A 17,350-nucleotide genomic window follows, 5' to 3' on the forward strand; every position below is an offset into this window, starting at 1 on the left:
GAGATTGGTTTTTTTTTTTTTTTTTTTGGATGCGCTGTAGAAACACAGCAAGTTCCTCCTGGGGGAGGCAAACTTCCCCTCCCGACAGGGAACTAATAACTGCTTGTATGGGTTTCTGAGCAGCAGTTTCTGTGCAGAATTTCGGGCCGTTGACCCCCCCGGCTTGGTAAATGCAGGCGAGAGGCTGCAAAAAGAAGTGGGGCTTCTGAGCTGAATACCCATGGAAATATTAGGAAGAACGCTGGCAGAAGAGCACCGCATGAGAGCAAGCGAGCAGAAACTGCTAGGGTAGGAGTCAGGGAGAGAGGAAATGGCAAGAGGTAGAGGGACAAGGGAAAAAAATAGAGAAAATGCGCAAGGGGAAAATGAGAGAATAAAGGGAAACATGCCAAAAAAAGAGGAAGAGATACAGGAATATAGCTTTTAAAGAAGCTGAGTGAAAAAAATGAAAAATAAGCTAAAAGCAAAGCAAACAGCCTAGGAGGTTAAAATTTTCAACATTTAAAAACATAAAATCAAAACATAATGATAGAGCATTCAAGAAGGTACGTATGCGAGTGAGCCTGTGTGCACATGACATTTTGTGCAGTCCTACAGGTGTTTGTGTGCAGATTTCCATTTGGATCCAAAGGAAATAATTGAATTACTCTTTTCTTGGCAAAAAGCTGCCTGTGGAGAACTTGTTTGGGAGAGCAGCTTCATTTATAATCGTGGGGTTTTTTTCCTGCCGTTGCACCAGTTTGCAGCAGAAGACAGGTACTTGAAATTCTGGCGGTGGGATGGCGGTGCCTGGGTTCCCAGCAGAAGTGCTTTATCCTTGCCGTGACAGCCGCCCCGGGTGTGCAGCAGAGCCCTGTGCCCACGTAGTGGGCAGGGGAGGGGGCCTGGGGAAGCCCATTTTGCTACCGTGTGAAAGCCACCTACAGTTCACTCACCAGAAACTGAGTGAGATTGAGGCTGTAAGTGTAACAGATAAATGAGAAGGCTGGTTAACTATGAGACAGCTTTTGCCAGATCCAGATTCTCAAAAATCATGACTTTGTTTCCTCCCAGCTTTGCAAAAGCAACTGTCATAATAATTATAATTAAACATAAAACATTTTTTTTCCATCTGTTTCTCCATGCTTTTTACTCCTGTAAGCCTCTGGCCAGCTGAGCCACTGAGGTCACGTTTTCATACTTTTCCCTCCATCACAAAGCTGAAATATTTCCCGAAAGAACACCAGAACAGCTAGGAAACGGATTTTGGGCCGAGTCAGGGTCTAACCAAGACTCTGGTTTTCATAGGAGTGCAAAAAAAAAAAAAAACCCACGAGAGCCAGTATTGTTGCAACAGCCTCCGCAAATGACACTTCTAGACCCATATCCTTCTGGAAACGGGTTTATCAGCTGGGGGAGTCACTGCCGGTCTCTGTTCGAGAGGCGGGATTCGGCCGCTTTCCCGGAGAGCCGGGGCGTGCACCCTCCTCCTGCTGCAGTCAGACCTGTGGGCTGGCTGCGGGCCATGGCCACTCGGTCAGTTAACAGTGACCAGGCTTTTCCAACCTCTTCTTCTCTCTCCCCCACCAAGCAAAACCTAAGATTAGTTCATGCAGCATTATTAATATTTCACTAGTACTCCCCGTTGCACCAAATGGATGGTTCTGCTCAATAATTCATGGCTGGGCGTAGCCTATTAAATTTGTAGTGTGGTGTACACTTTCCTATTATTTATTTATCATTGCTTTAATTTTACAGGTTTTTTTCCCCCTGCTATTTCATTTTTCACTTGCTTAAATGCCTCTCCTTCAAAGTTCAGACTGCTTGCAGGAAATTAATCTTGTTTCCGTACGCCTTTTAAGTAAGGCTAAGCTCTTACTCCAAAGGCCTGGGACTGGGCCATAAGGAAAACTTTCAGACGTACTCAGTCACTTCAGTGCAGAAGATCTCTTTAAGGAAATGACTTTGGGAATTTGGTACCAAGTGTCACAGCCCAAAGTTCATCCATGCCCTCAGAGCTATCTTGCTTTTTGTTTCGCAGGGATGTTTGGCTACTTCTGCTGAGGGAACAACCTGCTCCAAGACCAGCGATTGATCAGTGCCCCATCTCCGCCTCTGCCAGCAGGCACTGTTCTCTCCTAGGCCCCTGCACATATGTTTTGGGGAGTGTAAATCTTTCCAGGTTGGTTGTAGGTTGTACGCCCTGCTTAGGAGCGATCTTTTGCTTTGCTTTCTGGAAACAGTTTACGCATAGCTTATTTGATCTTTGTGGCTTATCTTGATTCCTAAATAAGACAGCTTGGCAGTGAAACTGAAATAAAGATTTCCTTAGAAGGCTCTAAGACAGGTTTTCAGAGTTAAGGGTTTGGAAACCGAAAGCTGCACAAGCATGTAAAATCATAAACCGGTCTCCCAGCCTAGGTTTAACAGGACATTATCCTTCTGGTCGTTCCTGTGCCCAGCTCCAGGGGAAAGGGTGAGGTTTGGAGAGCCACTGCTGAGAATGACCCCACCAAAACTATGCTTTTCAGTATGCGAAGACTTCTTTCTACATTCTTCTGTCTCCAGACGTGCCAGTATACAAGCCTAGATGTCCCTCCCTGTCCGAGTGTAAATGCCTTGTTGCTGATTCACACTCAAGGCTGCCAGCTCTGCTGTGCGGCAGAGGTTTCCCTTCATTTTCTTCACACCTGTGTAGGCATGGGCCGTCACCCTCCACGCTACCTTTTCCTTCCTCCTCTGCCTCCACGTAGCAGCTGTGCAGCGTGCCCGCTGGGAATGCTGATACAAGAGGTCCATGAGGGTCGGTGGGTCCTGGCATGAAGGGCAGTGGTTGCATGGGGGTTGGAGATCCCATGTCTCAGGGAGGGAGAGCACGGTGGCAGACTCCAGCTGGAGGTGAAGCCCTGTAGGGGTAGGTCTGCCCCATTCCTTCCTGCATGAACAGATTGAGACAAAAAGTGAAATGCTCTTGTTGCACCAACAGATATTTCATGAAATCGTGATCCCACCCCCAAAAGACCCCAGTATCCATGTTGTGACAGGTTCAATGGGATCACCCACCATTGCTTTGCATTCTCAAGGCTTTTTCTGGCAGATGTAATGCAGGAAGAATACAGCGTAAAAGGTATTATTTTCACATGCATTCTGCAAAGCAGTCTTTAGTATTCTCTCTCCTGCAGAGATCACACATGGCATTTCAGAATACATTGCTAACATAGACAGTCCCAGCAGCCGGTCAAATTACCTCCCCCCACCTGAGCACATGCCATCAGAGTAATGACTCCTGCTTCACAAGAACTCATTTACCTTTCAACAGCATTTAAGTTCTCAGGGTCCATTTTCAGAAGCAAGGCAGGCATTTCAGTACCTAAATCCCTAGCGCCTACAGGAAGTGTCACTGACTTTAATAGGAACAAGAACAGGGTCACATGGAATAAAGGTGTGATTCAGATCGCATCAAACTGTAGTGGGAATTAGATCGAGTCCTCAGTACTTATATAAGACCAAGATATTATTTGTTTAAATGAGTCACTTTTAAATAATTTCCATTAATTTTGATTTGCCCTAGTTTTTCATGGACCAGGAGGTTCCCCTCAAAGGGTTCATTTAAAATTGTGCTGTCATTAAAACAAAGATACTTTGCAAGGTCTGCAGGAAGCTTCCACTGTCAGCTTGGAAGATCTGTGCTGCTGTCCCCGCTCTGCTCCCCACCACACCCTTCCCATCCTGTGTATGTTCTTGGATGGAGGACATATCCACAACCCGTGACTGTATCAGCAGTGGCAAGGAAGGTGTCACATTATAAGAATTTGATTTTGCAAAATAATGGCTTTTGGAGAAACTCATTCCCTGAAGCAGAAGCAGCCTGCAGGAAGGCCAAGGTCTTGGGAGACTGCAGTGGGCAGTTACAAATGCAAGAGCCAAGAGGTGGTCATGCCAGAAAAGGCCACCGCAGGAATACCCTTCCCTAGTTCCCGCAAGGAAACTGTTCACCTGCAGCAGACCCCAACTCCCTCCTCAGTTGGGCATCCCTGCAACCAGCCCCTCCGGGCTGCCAGAACACAATGCTGCCAAGTAAGATGAAGCTGCTGTACCTCTTCTTAGGCAGATGACCCAGTTCCTTCGAATATAATTCCCATTCATTGGCGGAAACAGGATCAATGGTTCCTGCAGGCTTTTTGGGTTGCCGCTTACCTTGCTAAGAAATATCCGAGCTTGATGATGGGAGAAAGTGGGCAGTCGCCACCCTTCCTAAGGCTCCCCAAGGCACCTGGGGGTGAAGGGGAGGAAGGTGAGAGCCCGTCGGCAGGCGAGGAGGCGGGAGTGAACGCGCGCTGCCGCTCAGAGCTGCGGGGCTGACGCAGAGGCAGAGGAGAGCCGAGGCTGCGGGAGAGGAGGAGAAAAGCTGTGGAAGGGTTTGAAGCCTGCGGTGACACGGTCTGGCTGACCTGCAGTGAAGCGTGGCTGCGTTGCACGGGCAGCAGGATGAGAGTGTCAGCGTTGCAAAAGGTACGTGGAAAGAAAGGTCCTTCAGGCACAGGGACAATAAGGGGCAAGGCTTTTGAAGTGTTTTAGTGGCAACAACAGAGGGGAAAGGATTGGTTTTGACTTGTTCAGCTGTGGCTCAGGGGCATGGTCTGTTTATAATTATAGTCCTCCCTCTGTGAGTGATTAGACACAGTGCATGTTAATTTATGGTACTTAATTTGTAGACAATCATCTTACCTGTTTCCTAATGTCTTTGCCTTAACTGGAGGAACACCCCTCTAACTCTTCTGCCTTTCATGCAAGTAAATCTCAAAGTAGCTGCATTGGGTTTTTGGCCCTAAGACAGCAGCTGTAGGTCAAGTGTATTATTTTTCTAATGCAGGACAGTAGTGGACATTTAACTCAGTATCACAGTACATCCTATCGTAACACCAGCTAGCCTGTTGCTAACCATAAGCGTACCTTATTGCAAAGTACAAGCTATTTATATTGAAGAGTTACGATTCAACACACTTCTAGGAAATCGATACTATAATGATTGCCTGCAGTATCCTGCCCCATGTAAGAAATTACATTAGAGAGATCATTGTCATATAATCATACATTGTCAGCAATACCACAAATGAACATCACACAGGTACAAGTTAACCAGGAACCGGTAGGAGTTAACTATTGCACCGTACCAGTTAAATGTATTTCAATGCTGCCCAATAAAATTGTTATTTGTGTGATGCTTCAAGGATGCACAGTGCAGAATTTAAATAGTGCGTTGTCATGACAGGACTTCAGCTGGGGTTGTGTGTAAAGACTACTTAAGTTTAATAACGTTTCGTGAGACAACATTATTAGGTATACACAGCAACATTCCAGTAGGTCTTGAACTAAGGCAGAAAAAGGGAAAGGGATTCATGGTCTACGTGGCAAATATATCAAAATCTTTTGTTTATACTTGCCTTATAAATCCATCATACTTTGAATCTCATCCCCGCTGTCTTTGTATTTCTAAGCTTGTTCGAGCACTGTTTTAGCACAGCTGGTGCCTACTGGTATGTACTGGTATGAATCAGTGCTGTGTACTGATGACACAGTATTGAGCTCAGTCTAAGTGAGATGAATATAAAATATCATACACTAGGGTGGAAAATCTGAGTCCCTCACCTACCTTCTGCATAAGCTATAATAACTCAAGAGAGGACGTTAAGAGTGCTTAGCAAACATCTCTGATAAGGAAACACCCACCCCTAGTTTTCCTGTGCAAGTAAGATGTTAGATTTAAGGCATGCATCCATTTGGTGCCCTTTTCCCTATCTCAGAAAAGGTATTGCAGCATTCAAGGAGGTGTCGTGGAGAGCAACAGAAATAATTAAGGATTTGAAAAAGGTCTGTAAGAAAAAAGTTGGGGCAAACCATCAGGCTGGTGTTAAATATCCTAGAAAACAATGAAGAGGAGCCGTGGCACAGTCTATCAAATAATGAAATACCATAGGGGAGGTATTTTTCTAATAGAAGGAAATCAAAATGCCTGGAACATGTTTCAATGTAATTCTGAATACAGCAAATGTACATGTGCTTCAAGGATGGATCTTAACTATGGGGATTTGTTCATGAGAAGGTTTTCCTGAAGCTCTCTACATCAGCATGTAGCTGATGGTCCAGCTGGTCTGATGAATCGTGAATGACAGCTTTTTCATTAGAGCCATTCAGTTTGGTTATATTTTCAGCTGCCTGTTTTCAGAGGTAGAAGTCAGAACAGAAGTTGTTAAAAAAGCTGAAGGATGATTCTTCAGCCTGTGGAAAATGGTGGGAATTTTGCTGTTAAGGCAGGACTTTTCTTTAAATCCCCATGGGGCTGATGAATCACTTTCATCTATTGATGTTGTGTTTTCGGTTTTGTTAAGGCTTCTGCAACGCTGCATCATCAGGGTTGAAAGACAGCTAATGTTTGCATCCATCAAGCGCTTTTATGCTTGACCCTCAGTGTAGCTGGGAAACATGTCCTTGAAATCAGTGTCAGTTGTGAGGCGGCATGAGGAGCACTGTGTCCTGTTTGAGGCTCCCATGTACAAGAAAGGCTTTGACAAACTGTAGAGAGCCACCAGGATGGTGACGGGCTGAAGCACATGAGATCTGAGAAGAGGCAGAGAGGGCTGGCCTTGTTCAGCCTGGAGAGGAGAGGGCTGAGAGGGATCTTCTTGGTGTCTACACCTACCTAATCGGAGCTTATAGAGAAGATGGAGCCAGCCTTTTGTCAGAGGTGCGCGCTGAGAATAAAAAGGTCACAACTTGCAACAAGGGAAATTCCAACCACACGCAAGGAAAAAAAGTTTTCACAGTGAGGGCAGTCAAACGTTGGCAGAGGTTGCCCAGAGATGCTGAGGAGGCTCCATCCCTGGAGACACCACCCCAAGCGCCCCAGCCTGACTTTGCAGCCAGCCCTGCGTTGAGCCCAGGGTAGGACTGCAGACCTTGTTGTTATGCAAGTTTAAAACACGGCTGCTTTTATCGCCAAAGAGAGAAGACATTTTGTGCGTGCGTGCGTGCGTGCATGCGCTTAGTGAGAGAGAACAGAACTGAAGAGGGGTATAACTGAGAGGAAGTGATACACACCAGTGGACCTACTGTAGGAGTAACGAGGTGAAGAGGGAGACCAGAGAATACTAGATTTCCTTATAAAGACAAAATCTATTTCACTATGACGTTTTGTCACCAGTCACTTCCCCCTCTGGGCTCAGTCTTGGGCTCACAGTCTTGGGCTTAACTAGTTGCTCTGCAGAAAAGGAAGATTTTCCTAGTCACGCAGCAACCTGTTTTGACATACTACTTTGCAGTTCCCCAACCTACAAAAAGTTTGGGGTTTTTTAAGAAGTTCTCCGCCTTCTGTTGGATTTGCAGCTGTTGAGCTGTTGTTCCGTCAGTTTGGACCCACCACTTGAGCCCGGGAGGTAAGATCACAGCACCTGCTGTTTTTTGTAGCAAGCTGCCCTCACTGAGCGTACGAGCAGTTTAACTGCACAGGAAATTGTGGTCGCCATGAAAAAGCAGTGCAGGTTCTGTATTAGCGTGAAGCATTTTCCAATTGTCTTGTGCGCAGCATTTCTACTGACCTTCAGGAAAGTGTTTGATGGATTTAATTGGGCAGAGTGGTCTTTGACTGAGTAGAGTTGGTAGTATTTGAATTTGCTTTAGTTTGGCAGGGTGTGATAAAGTAAGAAGCCATTATTTAGATTATAGAGTGGATGCCTGTAAGAAGGTAATTATAATTCCAGTGATGAAAAACACTGATTCATAAAGCTAATGTATTTTGGCCCATAGCGTTTACCATATACTCTGCTGACTGTTAGGACATTTATACTAGGCTTTTATAAATGTAATTTTACTCTCTAGAGAATAAATAAAACTGATTAATCATGGAGCCTGATTGTAGTAGGGACTTCTGCTTTAAAAACAGTGAGATGGGGTGGTCCTAACATTATATTTGCGTTTTAAGATCTTCACTGTTGAATCTGGTCAGGCTTGCCCCTTGTCTGCTTTGGGATTTCAGCTCAGGCTGTAGATGAACTGTGACTTGCAAACATCTACAGACATTTTAGGTGGTAGTATTGTGAACAGGAGCCTTTCGGCTTAACTTTTTGCTCTGTAACAGCAGTAGACTTGCTGTTTTTGTCAATAGTGGTTTCCTCAGCACGTGGATTTGGTTTGAACACTGTCTGTACAACTGACCCTTAAGCTCATGAGCAACTTTTCAAGCAAATGGGACCTCAGGTCTTTGTTAGCATACAACGTTGGCCGGCTGACCCCTCACTGCTGCAGATATCAAGTGAAGATGATCTCTAGCAAATGGCAGGCGACAGAAGTGCAGATGGGTGCTCAGCAGATGGCTGTTTGATTGTCTTGATAAAAGCAGATCCCACCCTGAAACCTCTCATGTAGAGGAACTCCAGCATGTATCACCTTCCTCCCCTCTTGCTTGTCATGCAGGAGCAGTTTGTCCTCCCAAGATGGGGCCAGAGGGTCTGTGGGGGGTCAGGGATGGGGCTGGGGAAGCTCTCCTGAGCAGACAGGAGATGTGGAAACCCCCTCTGTGGTGGGAAACTCCATCGAGGAGGGGTGCTAGAGCCAGGAGGGACTGGGAAGTACCTGCCTGCCTGCTGGTAGCAAGAGCGGGGATTTCTGCTTTAATCCTGACGATGAGGTCCAGATTTACTTAGCTCAGAAGCTGAAGACAGTGCTCACACAATAGGTCAAAAAAAGGTTGTTTTTATATTAAAACCAAGTAAGGGTTCGGACTGAATACTGTTATGGTTACAAAACGTTTGAGAGTCTATATGAAACTCATTGTACTTAAACAAGTCTAGTGGTGTTGCTTCTCTCTCCCTGCTCACAGAACCTACCACGCACTCCATCATGTTGTATTATGCTACCATTTTTTTTTTTTATCCTGTTTCCTTCTGATTTCAGTCATGAGCAGCTTAAAACGCAGCTGTGTAGCATGGAGCAGAGCTATCTTGATAGAAATCCTACAGTAAAAGTCATCACCATGTTTTTTCTAAAGTATGAAAGAACTTTAGAAAGAGGTTGAGTAAAGGGGAAGGAAGGAGATGGGGGAGATCAGGAGAGTACAGTGCATTCAGAAATGTAGCTGATTTTCATACTCTTAGCTCTTTCATGCAAAACAGCAGACTCCAGTGAAATGCTGATACAAAACGTAAAATATTTATCAAATGAAAAATATTTATGGAAAAAAATGTAATGGTATTTAGGATACTGAAACCAGCTGTGCTGCAAGACGGAGTAGGGGGCTCTGCATTGGTCGCTCTGTGCACCTTCGCGGTTATCAAAGGGGAAAGCTGTAGGACGGGAAATAAATTGCCGCCCCCGGGTGAGACAAGTGGGGCGTCCCGGACATGGAGGCAGCGCCCACGGGGAGGAGAGTGGCATGCGAGCCACGAGGGGTGCCCGGCGGAGGGGGCTCAGGGACAACGCCATAAAGCCAAATTATTCTTCAGAGGAAAGGGGCACAGGAGGACTGTGCCTCCTGCTGCTCCAGTTCCTGCTTTGGTTCCCTATTGCACACTCAGAGACCCCACAGCTCCCTGCGTGGCACCACTGCAGGAGAGGGTCCCAAGCAGCAGGACAGCCAGTAAGGAGGCCTGTGTTCAGATGTGCTCTCTGTTTTCTGGTCTGGTTTGGTGGGTGGAAGGGCCTGATCACTCAGGGGCTTGCTAAGCCCCTGTGAATCCCTGCTGGAATCAGTGAGGAGTCCTGCAAAACTGAGGACAGAATACAACTCCTAGCATGGGAGCAAGAGCAACAGATTCGTAAATCCAAGTGGAATCACTCAAATGCAAATATATATTTGTATCTAAAAATAATATATCCGCCTCCTTTTTACAGCTGGAAGATGTTTTTAATATTTTCCATGCACAGAGGAACTGTTTTCCTGCTAACAAGCTGGAAACACAGGCCATGTTCTCCTTTTTTTGTATGAGATACCAGGCTTTCACAGGACATTTGGGACTGAGTCACTACTTCATAACCCGACCTTCTGCCATCGGGCTGCAGTACGATGACTACCTCACGGGAATAGGAAGAGAGGCTTTCTTCTGTCTGCCCAGGGTTTTGTGTCCCGTCTGCCACCCCAGTTGTGATGGGGCAGAGGTGGGGTAGCTCCTCAAACCCGTATCCAAAGCAGCCCTGTAGATGCTCTCCTCTTCCCCCACCTTAGTTAGCGAAGGTGGAACTGGGTGGGGCAGGACTTTCCTTGCCAAATAGGACATCTGCTGAATGACTGAAGCTGTTTGCCAATTTGGCTTGGTTTGAAAACCAGCTTTGGCCAAAAAAACAAAAACAACAACAAAAAAATCACTGGAAAGCATTTGAGTATCAAAATGTTTCTTTTTCTGTAGAAACATGTTTTCACTTTAAAGCTAGCTAGCTTGTGTTGGTAAAGGGATAGAAAAGATAAGTGACCCAACAAAAAATGTAGTGTACTGGATACATTTTTTCTTTTTTAAGAAAAATTCTACAGACTCTGATTGAAAAATAATAAGTACATATATGCTGTCTCCCTGGTAGGGTGTATCTGACAGATAAAAGACACATAAGGAGAGTATTTATGGGTTCACAGCTCTGCTTCTTCAGTGTCTTAATTTCATTGAAGGATTAGCACTCCCTGCCACTGAGTGGTATATTGGAAACAGATCTCCATTTCTCTGCAAAGCCTGTGGATTTTCCCTTCGTAGCCCTGTTGACTCGTATTTGATTTAGGACTCAGGCATTGCATTGACAAATAAGGTCCTTTATAAAATGGAACATTAAGAAAATAACTCATAGGCATCACCATGTTGCTTTCTGAACAGTGATAAATGTCTTTTCTCTGTGTTTCTTCAAATTGTGTATGAAATAAAAGATGTGAAGTGCAACAGCTTAGTAATTCCAGTGCCTGCATACACGGTGAGATTTTGCTGTTGCAGGCACCAGTCTTTTAAAATGCCTTTGAGGCAAAGATTGTCATTTATTGTGGGCTAAACTGTGAATCTTCATCATGTACCAGGGAGGAACTATTTGCCATAACTTCAGAAAGACTCCTCTCTGTTTTGTACGCTGATTTAAACAGCAAGATCCCACCCCGACTGAAGGTACTGTAATCCAAGTTACGCATTGCTAATAGAGCCAAGTATGTTTCTGTCTACTTTAAGATTTAAAATTTAGCTCAGCATCTTTGAGGAAATTAGAAAAACCTCTTATCCATGTGTATATCTATAGCTATTTAAGTAGGGAAATAGTCATACCACTAAGTGCACAACTTGAAAAGTGACCGTTTCTTTATGAATCACCTCACGTGTTCAAAGATATTGCAATTTGTGCTTCTTAAATGATTTTCAAAGTTGTTGTGTAAGAAATGCATCTAATTGACACGTGATTCAAAACCTGATGGTATTTGCTGATGCTGTCAGTCATGGTGAGTAGCTGGCTAGCTGAATAACTCACCAGCGAGGAAGAGGCATATGGATTCTAGTTTTTATCTTACATCATTAGCAGAAAAAAACCTATCACAAAAAAATGTCCATGCAATCTGCCTGGAAGCTATGATGCCAAACAAGAATAAAGGGCATGGATGAGATTGTTTGTTTGTCTAAAAGATGGCTGGATACCCTAGAGCCATCGCTGCAAATTATCACTGCTCCAAACTGGCAGTAAGGCTGGGGAAATTTAGCATTAATGCTACTATCCTACTTTGCTGTGGGTGCACTATGGATCACCCTGCTAGTGCAGGGATACAAGCACATTATTTTGATCAGAACTGTAAGAATAACAACAGATAATAATAAATATATGAGAGAGAAGCGTGCTAATAACAAGTATGCTGAGAATATGAAGTTTAGTTGGGAGATAAACTATTCTGGATTATGCAAAACAGTATGTTTGGCTGACTGCCAACAAGATGGCTTTGCCTGTTGCATTTTAGTTGAAGTTTTTTGCCGATGAGCACAAGATGAAACTTTAAAATTGAGGAACTTCTAGGCCACACTGTTGTGGTTATAGCATTGATTCTTCTTTCAACATGAGATCCACTGAATAATTTCTCTTATTCTCACCCCTTAGTGAGAAGGAAAATGACAAAAACTTGTCTCCAGAAGGAAAATATTTATCAGAGTCTAACTCATAAATCTTCTCTTTTCTTGTCTCCTCCTCAGCCCTTCCATACTGTAAGAAATCAGCTGACTGAGACACATAATTTGAACAGAAATGCATATGGATATATGGACTTATGTGTGGGACCTTATGAGAGAAAGGTAGAGGGAAATATTTCTGGGGAGGAATATCCTATCAGGGATATTCTGATGAGTGACCAGGAATGAGGAGGGCCCCAAAGGTGCAAGAAGTATGGGACAAAGATCGAATATGCTCAAGACACTCCCTTTTCCCATGTATTTTTCTGGCCTGCGAGACGCTTCAGATCTATCACAAGAGTTTCTGCACAATTCTGAGGCCACTTCTCTTATTCCTGCCTGCTGGTGGCATTGTCCAGGGTGGGCTGTGCGTTGGGGGAGGACTGCTGGTGGTGCCTTTTTGATATTAGCTAGGAAGGAAAGGCTAATGCAGAAAAGAGCTGGGGAAGTATTCCCCAACCCTTACGGAAAGCCGGACATTTGGAAATTGAATTTGTGGATGAGACAAGAAAGAGAAAAGAAAAGGAACTGGAGCTCTGATAAAGTAAAAGGCAGGGTTTTGTGTGCGGAGGGGGACACAGTCTTACGCTGCCCCATGCAACTCTAACAGCTATGTTTTGCAACAGCGAGTGCCTCTTGTTTCATCACTTTCAGAAAAAATAAACAAGTTTGAAGAGAAGATAGCAGAAGAAATAGCGAAATTTATATATGACAGGGAACACACATGCAATCCTTTATCTGATCACTCTCCAACAGCTAGAGGGGTTATCGTATTATTAGCAAAGTACTAGTGCATTAACAAAATAAAGCCCTGATGGCAGAAAGTGAGTAAATATTAGTAATTTATTCAACTTTCTTGGCACCAAATTCACAGTTAAGTCATTCCTGACGACTTAAATATGCATTTGTGAAATGTAATGTTGCCCCATGAAATTTCCTTTTTTGCTTTGGGGAAAGGTGCAACTTTATGTCTGGCTCTAAAGTGCGGTTTCACATCTTCAAGGTTTTCATTGCCTTGCTTGCAATAAAGCTTAAACAGCAGAGAAGTGGAGGAAAATACGAAACAAGGTAACCATTTAATACAAGTCTTGGAAACCTTTATGTTTTAATGGCTTTGCCATTTATTATTTATATTGCATGGTGGGTGCGTACTTTGCCAAGTAATACATAACCAGGCAGCTTCTCAGACTATGGCTTCAAAATCGAAAGAGATGAAAGAACATCAATATCACTGTATTTCAATTTAGCAGTAACATTCAGGTTTGAGATTATTTTAGTTCTTCCTTTATATTCCAGACTGAAAATAGTTTGTTATTAGATCTCTTAAAACATCAGTGTGATAGCAGGTTCTTCTGAGTATAAGGTCAAATAAAAGGAGGCTTTACAGCATGGCTGTAATGTATTGGTTTGGAAATGACGGCAGGAAAGGGAGCGCTTAGTAGAGGCTCTTTTGATATCAGTTTTTTACGATTCTCAGCAGCTTAGGTGAGACCATTTTCCCTTTTTTACATTAACCTGTAACTCAGCAGTCTTCTGGGGAAGAAGGAGTGTATTTGCACAACTTTATTTTTGCTTTTGCAATAGCGGGTTTATGCTGTTTGGCAAACAAGAACGAAGTGTCACTTCCAGGCAATGTGTAATCCGGATGTCCTGATGCCATCTGAAGCTCAGTCTGTCTCAAGGAGTGTTTTATTTTCCTTCTGAATTTTTATTACCTTCCATTTCTTTCTTGTTGGCAGTTCCACTGTCTTTCTTGCTCTGACCCGTGGAGCTGTCTTCCCCTCCTCAGCGTCCTGCCTCCACATCCGAGCATGTGCTGACTTTCATCTTGTTCTCTCTAAGGAACTTCAGTTCTTTCACTGATCTTCGATCATGCCAAGTTCAAAATCCTTCCTCCCAGCTGCTGCTGACGTTCAAAATCTCATTTGTGCTGATAGCTAAGCTGTTTGCATTCGTTCCTTCTCAAACTGCCCTCCCTCTTGCCATGCCTCCCCCCTGCCCAGCTTTTCTCTTTGCTTCTTGCCGTACATCTCTGTGCTCAAAGCCATCACCTGGTTCTCATCAGCTGATTTTCCCTTTGCTCCTTCCTCGACTCCTCAACAGTTATTCCCTTCAAAGAAGCTGTTTCAACTTGTTCATATTGCCCATCATCTCCACGTATTCTCCTTTGCTGTTATACCATCCTCTGCATTTTTTTCTCTGCATCTGTCTTGTCATACTGATTTTGCAAATGGTTTGGAGCAGAGCAGTGCACCGTATGCTTACAATGCCTTGTGGATTATCAGTAAGTGGACCATTCACCCAGGGTTGTTGGATGCCCTCTTGATGGGATGCCCAAGGTATTTTCAGTTTGCATTGAGGATGGTGAAGTGCTGGAAGTGTTTGACCCCTAGAAGCAAATGACTCTGCTCTTGGCTGATAAAATCAGAAAGAAAATATTGGGCCTGACCTCCCCCACCATTTCCAGAAGCATTTTACATTTCTGTGTACCTAAATACCATCATTTACTTTCAATGATCTAAGCAAAATAAGCAGTTTATATACTGAAAAGTAGCTTTTTGAAAGTGGATTTGCTCCTTTTTGCTGTGTGTTGCTAGAGCTGTGGACTTTTACTCTCTTGATTTCCCTATGTTTTGTTTTTACTACTTGAACAATTTAAAAAATGACAGCGATTTTTAATTTTTAATAACTCTGAAACCTTCAATCTGAAAATTCTGATTTGATTAATTGAGTGTAAATTTGAGGGCTTTCATGCACTTTGCAGAGGTCTTCTGGCTGCAGGTGAGCCTAGAAGACCTGCAGCAAAGACTTTCAACTCTTTCCCTGCCTTTATTGCAGTCCCTTGCCAAAACCAGGACTAGAGGTAACCCTGAAACTGTGTAGAGGTGGTGGCTATAAAGGGATTTTCTTGCTGGTATGGATGGCAGATGTACTGCAATGGGCACCAGTGTCAACTCGTCAGAGAGATGATGGGTTACGATGCATTTCACCTGCCAAAAGAGCTGTGCAGATGGCAACATAGGGCTGGCTGACAGAGGGTGCCTGTCCGAATTTCACCACTGCTGAAACAGAGAGCGGGTTTTTAGTCAGCGATACCAGGTGATGTTAGATGCTGGAGCTGAAATCAAGAGATACTAAGGGGATGAAAATGCAGAAGAAACTCAGTTGTGTGTTGGAGCTGGCAGTGACAATACCTCTATCGCCCGAGTACAACTACTCCTTGGGTGATCGAGGACCAGTTCTCGCGCTCAGTGCAGAGATTCATCTGATTTCTCAGCTAAGTGTAGCCACCTTTACAACAGAGCGGATAATATTGACCTAAAAAAGATGTCAGAAGGGTTCATTACAGCAAAGCCCTTCATCCTATTATGTATTATTAGTATAAATGCCCACAAATGTAAACATATGTGCTATTAATAGGATTCTCTGTTTTTAACAGATCAGTTAGTTACTGATCAGAGGCCACAACTTCTTATGCAATCAAGAAAAGTCCATTTTATGTTGGTGATAATTTTTTCTCAAGGTTGTAAAACTCTTTGCAAAAGTAATGTTATAGGCAACAACCTGTGGTGTTTCTTATCTGTTAAGCTCTAGAACAGTCTTAATGCTATTAAAAGTTGTTTCACAAACTATATCGCTTGATCAAGTGACTGGACTGGAAGGGATGATCTTGCAGTGGAACATGGATTTTCTTGCTGATAGTGTAAGATTTTCATGTGTCCAGGTGCATTTTAGGTAATCCACATGTTGCAAAAACACACAGCATGCAACAGAAAAAGACTGGTAGTGAGGAATCAGAGGCAGGAAAGATACCAGGATGAAGGAGGAAGGCTATGGATCTAATTTCACCCTAGTATACATAACCCACATCATTGCTAGTGGATCACAGGGATTTTTACAGGTAATCCTTGAAAGTATGGTGGTTAGAACCACTTTTAATATTATACTAGTATTTCAGTAGCAATCACCAGCTCTGTTGTGCTGAAAACTGCACATGGGTTCTCCTACTCCAAGAGTGACTGCATTATGGATTATGCTGCATTTCTCTACTTATGAAGATTGGAGTGAATGAACAGATTTTTCTCTGGAAGCTTTCCTCACCCTAAAATCACAGTGATGAGGCAAATAAAGGGTGCATGATACTACAGGGAGACAGCAGACAAAAAGCCAAGCACATGAGATTGCCGTTGGGCTATTTCAAAGCCATGTCAATAGTGGTTCTCACAGATACAAGGAATCAATGCGTGAGTTCAGGAAAGCATTAAATCTGAAGCCCAGATAGGCTGTACACAACTCTGTGTGTTTGTAGAGGGCTACAGCAAATCTGTAATTTTTAAAATTATCCCTGTATATCTTTCCATAAAGTTTGGAATCCAAGCCTCCAGGATGCACTGTTGGTTTTAGTCTGGGAATGAGATATTTCAGATTTTTTTTTTTCCTCATTTGAACACTGTAGCTACAGCAACCACTTTCCAGGATCAGCTCAGGTTTCCATTCTATTCTATTTAAATAGTTGCTTCGTTAATTAATACTTAAAGAGACATACGACACTAGAGTCATTCTCACAAATATAGAATAATAGATAGTCTGTCTCCTGAACAGTTGCCTCATGAATAGATGCAAGGGACAGTAGGTGCATGAAAAAGCAGAGGGGTATAATGTGCATCTTCTGGCAGTGTATTAAATGATGTGACAAACGGAAGTAAACTTTCTCTTTCTGATTATTAAGAAAGGTGCCTAAAAAGGGAAAGTCTAATCCTTCCTCCTGGTTTATATCTTTGATGAGAGGAAGGGCAGGAAAACTCCTTCCAGCCACCCATTCCTAAAGTGCCACCCAGCCTCAGGCACTAACTTAGGTACCTTGCAGGGGAAGTCCGTAAACTCTCCCCATAGCCAGGAAGAGAAGTAGCCCTCTGGGAAGCCCGACCTGGTGCTCTGAACACCTTGTGAAGGAGCTTCTCTCCATCCATCCACCCCGTAAGGGTGACCAGCCTCCTCATTAGGTACCCAAAGGTAGGCGGTGCAAATGTCCCCCGGGGCTCTGGCTCCAACCCAGAGCCCCGGGAGCCGACAGGGCTGCCGCTTCTCTGCCAGCGATGCTGAAGAAGCACGTGGTGAATTGTGTTTCCAAAGGGGAAATAACAAGAACCAGCACAATTTTGTCCGCTTTCTCCATGAGAAACAAAAGTTAGCAGAGATAGGATTTC

At 43.8% G+C, this 17,350-nt stretch overlaps 1 protein-coding gene across 1 annotated transcript in view; it reads left to right on the top strand.

The window, feature by feature from the left end:
• Nucleotides 1-7,375: 7,375 nt before the first annotated feature.
• LCP1 (lymphocyte cytosolic protein 1) overlaps nt 7,376-17,350 on the top strand; it is a 34,229-nt gene continuing 24,254 nt past the window's right edge. Inside the window, exon 1 of the mRNA XM_050896663.1 lies at nt 7,376-7,412. The gene's annotated coding sequence lies outside the window, so the exon portion shown is untranslated. The remainder of the gene's footprint in view (nt 7,413-17,350) is intronic.

The sequence above is a fragment of the Gymnogyps californianus genome, chromosome 1 (genome assembly GCF_018139145.2).
Source record: "Gymnogyps californianus isolate 813 chromosome 1, ASM1813914v2, whole genome shotgun sequence".
Lineage (NCBI taxonomy): Eukaryota > Metazoa > Chordata > Aves > Accipitriformes > Cathartidae > Gymnogyps > Gymnogyps californianus.